This window comes from Pollachius pollachius (assembly GCF_949987615.1).
Source record: "Pollachius pollachius genome assembly, chromosome: 4".
In the NCBI taxonomy this organism is placed as follows: Eukaryota; Metazoa; Chordata; class Actinopteri; order Gadiformes; family Gadidae; genus Pollachius; species Pollachius pollachius.
The window spans coordinates 3836595-3842688 of NC_136937.1; positions in this window are offsets into that span (position 1 = coordinate 3836595).

Below are 6094 nucleotides of genomic sequence, written 5' to 3' on the forward strand. Positions count from 1 at the left end.
ACGGGAGGCAGAGTTCGAGTGTTTACCCTTGTGCTAAAGCTATTTCGAAATCGCCGTCGAAACGCTTGCTCAGCATCCCGTCCCGACCGTCTGACCGTGCCCCCCCCCCGCCCGTCGCCCTGGGCGACGGCCCAACCGGGCGGCGACCCAACCCCTGTCCACCCGCCGCGGATTACAGCTTTGGGAGGTTCTGCTGACCTCGGCGCTGTTACGAAATATGCCGCCGCCGACACCGCGATGACAGAAAGAACGTGGCGTTGACCCCGGCATGAACGAGAACAGCTGTCCAGATGGAAGCAGGGAATCCCGCCGCCTCCACCCTGCCTGCACCCCCACCCAACACCCCCACCTCCTCTAAACCCACGTGCAGACAGAGCATGACAGGGAGAGAGTCCCTTGCCTCTTTAACCATTGGAGCGTAAACATCAAGGCGACTACAAACTAGAGATGTTCTAATACCCTTTTGTTTCCGTACCGTTCTTCAACCCTCTGCGTGTCGGCCGATACCGAGTTCCGATCCGATACCAGTGCATTAAAAGAAAAACATATATATTTTTTTATAACAGCCGTATACTACAAACTCGTTTAAACTGCTATAGAGGGTCGAACACATCTTTGATTGTCCGAAAAATACCACTCAAAAATATCGACACAACATTATCAAATCAATGGTATCGTCCGATTTCCGTTTGGGCACATCGGTATTTTTCAAGTTCTCTGCGAGCATTGCACTTGTCCACACATACACACTCACTAACAACAAATAAAAGCACTGCGCAAACGCAAAGAGGTTTCTGGTCCTTGTGTCGACCAAAACGAAACCATAAGGCGTCTGGGACTCCCGGAAGAGAGAAACAAGTCCCGAAGTGGGAGCAGCAGCTCCAGTAGACAATGACCTCCGTCTCTCAGCCTCAGGGGCGGAGCTCCTCCATCATACCATCGTGTCTGCACCACACACTGGCCCAGGCACCGGCTCTTTATGTGAGCAAATAAAGGCAAGATGAGGAGAAGAACGGCACCACCCGACACAGGGCCACAGGGCAATGCAACCCGAGCGGCCATTACCGGGAAAGAGAGAGAGAGAGAGCAGGCTTTGGCCTGCTCTCTCTCTCTCTCTTTCCCGGTAATGGCCCCTCGTTGCCTTAAATAGGAGGACTCGCTAGAGGTCGCGTGGCTAAAGCGTTGGGAGGAAAGGGTGACAGAGGGGTGGGTGTCGCTCCGCCTCGTCACGGCCGTGGGTGGTTGGGTGGTGACAGGGTTAGAGGGTAGAATTAGACAACGTGTGCGGTCGGGGTCGAGGGTCATGGCTATATGGGCTACACTTAAATACCCGACACCGCCATTAGGAATACTCGGACCGTGCCGTACTAGGACTGACTGACATTGCTTTGTTAACCAGCGGTGCTAGTTTAGCTAGTTTAGTGCTAGTTCTGGAATAAGACGTGTATGTTGTCAAGAGAAAAGGAAATTTTGATTCAATATCAAAATTTTGAGAGACTGAAAATTTGTATTGATGAATGCAACCTAAGGATGATTGTCGTTTTTGCACGAAAAAAAAATCAAAAATCCCATTTCTACCCACATCACCCCTAGCCCTACACCGTCTAGCATCCCCGGCCCCCTGTGGATAGGAAGGGGAACGTAGAGCTGTATGGGGGGTCGGAGGGTGGTGGTGTTGGTTAGGGGGTTGGCTAGTGGGGGCGAGGGAGAGGAGAAACCCCGCTCTCTCCTGTCGTCTGCTGGACTTGGCCCCTGCGGGTGACTACATATGCTGCCACTGGATTACACTGATCCACCGTAATGCCTAAGACCCTGCAATCATTCATAACTACAGGAGCCACCAGGCCTCCACCGCGGGGCTCCGTACAGAACGCCATCTGTCACCCGGCTCTGCTGCTGCGGGTGGGTGGGTGGGGGGGAAGGATTAACTTCGAGGAAGATGGGCGAAAGGTTGTGATGGCAGAGGTGTTGGAGTGATGCTGTCGGTGGCGGTGGTGGTGGTGGTGGCAGAGGTGGTAGAGGTGGTGGTTGTGGTGGCTGTTGTGGTGGTTGTAGGGACGGTGGTGGTGGTGGTGGTGGCGATGGTGGTGGTGGTGGTGTTGGAGGTGGTGGTGCTGGTGGAAGTGGTCGAGTTGGCGGTAGGGGCGGTAGTGGGTGTGGTGTCGGTGGTGGTGGTGGTTGTGTTGGCTCGGCTGTAGGCGGTGATCCTGAGAGGAGAGGGTGGCTGAGGTGGATTGGTCTGGTCTGCATACGCCTGGAGGGAGGGTTTTTTGCTGAGCTTTACGTGTTCTTCCTGTTTGGCAGAACGGCTCCGCCTCCTTGGGCTTCTGAGTGCTGTGATAGGCTGGGACGGAGGTTATAATGAACGGCGGTAGGAGGGGTCCCAGGGTCTCTACGGACCGGGGCTTTCAGAGATGTACAGATGGGAGATTTGCAGCCGTCGGATGAGCTGAGGCCTTCAGTCAGACACGAGGAAGCCCGCGGCAGAGTCTTGTGTTGTCGTTGTTTTTTTTCGGTTGTGTTTCAGTTAAATAATGTTTATTTCTGGAAGCCTTTGGCCTGCCCTCTTACACACTTATTGTATGTTGTACGTCCTGGCACTTAATGCACACACTTATTGTATGTTGTACGTCCTTGCACTAAAAAATGGTACACTAAGTGTAACGTCTTATCCTAGCTATCTTTGTTGCATACATGGAATGAGTTAACCTAGTGATTGTAAGTGCTTGGCACTTGGTTCTATCCTTACTGTGCTGACAGATATATATTGTTTCTCTTTCTTCTGACAAATGTACTGCTTTAGATAAAAGTGTCTGCTTAATGCCCTAAATGTAAACGTAAATCTAAGTTTGACTAAACTAACTTGAGATTGAAGAGGTCATGGGTAATGTTTATGTTCTAGAGCGGAGTCCTTCTCATGACTTTCAGGAGTCTAGAAACTCCTTCTGAGAGTACGGATGGGACATAATGTACGATGTGATTTGTGTTGATGAACTCCTACATAAATAACAGTTGTTTTCAACCTAAATACAAAGGTCATGTGACCAGCGTGACACGCATCACTTCCTGTGCTCATGATGTCTGCACTTTACCCACCTGTTCTGACCATCTGCAAACCTCTCTCCCCCCCCATTCTGCTCTCTTCCTCCTTCTAACTACTCCTCTTCCTCTTTTTTTTTTGACAGCTGGTGCCCCCCCTGCCCCCCATAAACACCTCCCCCGCTGGACCACCAAGAGAAGCTCCTACGAGGAGCCAGAGAGAGAGAGAGAGAGAGAGGTCAGCCCACTGGATCCGGTACTCGACCGCCCACAATAACTGCCACCCACTTCAGAAAGCTGTGCCTTCAACCACTCGTTGATATTTGACGCTTTTCTATTCATTCATTTATTGGTTTATTTATTTATTTTTGTTAATTTAATTTTTTATCTTTCTTTTTATTATGGAGGCAGCAGGCCACATCATTGGCCACCCTCTGTTATTTGCGCACACACACACACCCATACACTCACTCACTCACTGTTTTCTTTTTTTCAATCGAGAACATCTGCCCGATGCTTTGGGGACCATCGAACAAGTTGCTCTCTTGTTCCAGGGGTGGGGGGGCAGAAAAAAAAAAGATAAATAAATATATCAAAAAATATATACAAAAAGGACATGCAATTCTACCTTTTTACTTCTGTGTTCCTGTTCTTCAACTCGTGTTAGTGCGTTGCTTTCTATCAGAGAGACCTCCTTGTGCAATATCAGTCAACATACTGTATGTGTGTGTCAAGTCGTCATGTGGAAAATGTAGAATTTCAGATAGCTTTACTCGGTTACCGTTTATTTTTGTAACAATGTTCTCCTGATGTATATTTTTCTAAAAACATTACATGAGCTCAGCAGGAACCAATAACTCGAGGCGTCTACGATCAAGCCCTAGCGTGGAGGGTAGTGAACCCCTCTCCTTGAAAATAAACGGACCTATTGACTTAAGAAGTCATTACGGACCTAGCATTTTCCTCAGCTAGGCTAACAGGACATAGCGTGTTCCTCAGTAAGGCTAACGGGACATAGCGTGTTCCTTGGCTCGGCTAACTGGACATAGCATGTTCCTCAGCTAGGCTAACTGGACATAGTGTGATCCTTTGCTAGGCTAACAGGACGTTGCGTGTTCCTGAGCTTGGCTAACTGGACATAGTGTGTTCCTCGGCTAGGATAACGGGACTAAGTTAAGGGGACCTATCATGTTCCTCGACAAAGCTAACAGGACCTAGCATTGCCCTTGGCTATGGTGATCTAGCATGTTCCTTAGCTTACAGGACCTAGCATGTTCCTTAACTAACAGGACCTAGCATGTTCCGCGGCTGAGCTAACAGGACATAGCTGCTCTACCAGGGCTAAAGCCATAGTCTTTCTTCGGTATGAAATACAACGGCTTTGAACAACACTGCATAACGAAGGAAACTTCCTTATCATCAAGTGTCCGTCACAGAGAATTCAATGTTTAGGTACCTCTTGTTGGTTAAACTAATACTAGTTTGAATTGTGCGATATTTTCACTAGCTTTGTCATCAGCAAAGGAAAGGTGAAATTGTTTTCTCAACCTTTGTGTGGCCTGTATCTTCTTGCCGTATGTCAATTTATTTATTTTTTTATTAATTTTCTCGAAATTTCCTGCATATCATCGAAATAAGTGGCATGAGTATGTCGGTGAGTGAGTGAATGGCTTTAACGCATTCGGAAAAAAAGAGTCGAGGACTAATGTTTTAGACTGTGTTATTGTTTCGTTTTTTAAATCCACTTTCTGCAAATTGTGAAATGTTTGTTGTTGTTTATCCTCTGTAAGCTGCCATCATTGTACTGTGTAGATTGAAGTCGCCCAGCCTTTATCCCTACAACTTTTTAGTCCTAGACAACAAAAAAAATACATATATATATTTTTGTAATCTTAGGTTAATCGGATGCCGTCTGGTCGATCACCATTTAAAAAAAAATAAAACTTAGCTAAACTCATTCAAGTGCATCAATTGTCTCCATCATCTTCTGCACATAATCAAACCAGCATATTTACTTTTGAACTATTATGGACTGCTGGAAAAAAAGAAAAAGGAAATTGTCAACTGAAATGCATGGTTTGAATAGACCTAGTTGTATATATATAGTGTTGAATCTGAGCTGTTGTGTTCTGAGGTCGTTAAGAGAGATTTTTTTTCCTGTGCAGAAGTGGGTGAGTGAGTGAATCATGACTGTAACGCTGCCTCCATCCATCAAGTACCTTTATTTTTGACATTGTATCCCAAAACAATGCTGCCAAATGAAGCCAAATTTCTGATGTTCTCTGTGTGTAACTGACGTTTAACATGTTAAACCTCATCCTTGTAATGTTTGTGTTTTTAAACAGAGATCCTAATTGTTACATTGTTGATATATGCAGATCATACGGAGTAACAAAATAAACAAAAATAAATACATACATGGTGTTTTTTTTATTGTTACTGTTTTGCTTCAACAGCTGCTTGTAAAAAGATGTCATTGCATTTTGCTGCCGCATGAGGGAGACAGCCACCATATTTCTCCTCAAATACAATGACTGTCGATGGACTGAAATTATTGTTCTTTCCCACGACCACCTGCATCAATTCAATTCAATTGTATTATTGCTTTCTCCCTACAACCAGCCTTGTCCTTAATATGCACATTGATTTTGCCAAGCATGTACACACAATGGAGTATTTTTATTTTATTTAAATGGAGTTGTTGTATAGAGAAGTATATCTTCCCTCAAGTATAGAGATACACCATTATCTATCTCGCCCAATACCACCAACTTAATTTGAGGAAAAAATTGTCGTCCTCTTAACAATATAATAATCTTTATAGGCCCTAGGACAGTGTACTTCTCATATCAATCCAAGATCTCTTGATTGCATTTCTGCTTCTACAATATACCAACCATAATCCATAAAAGAAAACTCCCTAAAAAGGTGTCTGTCTTGGAATCGAAACCCGGTTAGCGCAGCACGATTGTTCAACAACACTGAAGTCATACAGGGGGCGCTGTCGAAGACTCTGGATTTCCCATCATGCCGTTGGTCTTTGTAGTCGGAATCA